Source organism: Mus pahari, chromosome 14 (assembly GCF_900095145.1).
Source record: "Mus pahari chromosome 14, PAHARI_EIJ_v1.1, whole genome shotgun sequence".
NCBI lineage: Eukaryota > Metazoa > Chordata > Mammalia > Rodentia > Muridae > Mus > Mus pahari.
In genome coordinates, this window is record NC_034603.1 from 12,117,925 (window position 1) to 12,118,717 (window position 793).

The following is a 793-nucleotide window of genomic DNA, read 5'->3' on the forward strand; positions in this document are numbered from 1 at the left end:
CAGGAGAAATGGGACAGGAAGTAGAGCCAGGCTGTCAGTGTCAAGGCTGGGTCCCTAGAGATCTATTCCCTCTAGCAAGGTCCCAACTACAGAAGGTTCCACAACCTCCCACAAGGTCACCAGCTGAGGATCAAGTGTTCAAACACATGAGCCAATGAAGATCCTTTTACAGTATTGGAGCTGTCAGCAGCAAAACCAGTGCCTCTGGACCTGAGTCCTACTCTCTAAGCAGGAACTGGCTTTCCCTGGACAGAGGAATGAGTGAGGCTTGACCTCCCAACCTGCTCTCCTGCATCCACCATTGCTCTCCAAAAGCAAACCAGTAATAGATTTGCTGCAAGGAATTGACATGCACAGCCATGGAAGCTGGCCAACACAGAATTCTTAGACTTCATGCTAGCTAGACTTCATGACACAGCAGTGAAATCTAAACTTTGCAGGGTTGGCCATCAAGCCAGGAACTTGGGTAATTTCTTTCTTGCAACCTTGAGGCAGCGTTCCTTTTCTGGGAAACTTTAGTCATTGCTCTTAAAGCCTTTAGCTAGCTCAGTGGGACCCTATTCACCTCCTGTTCTTGAAGTCACACATCTAAGAAATAATCACATCTTGGGGGAAAGATCATCACAGCAATACCTAACTAGTTTTTCATTGAACAATGGCACCACAGCTTCACAGAGTGAACCCACATAATTAGCTATAGTTAGTAGCTGTTGGGAGACAATTGGCCAAGCCTCTCCTAACCCATCTTCTTACCTATTAAAATGGGGGTGGTGGGGCTGGTGAGATGGCTCAG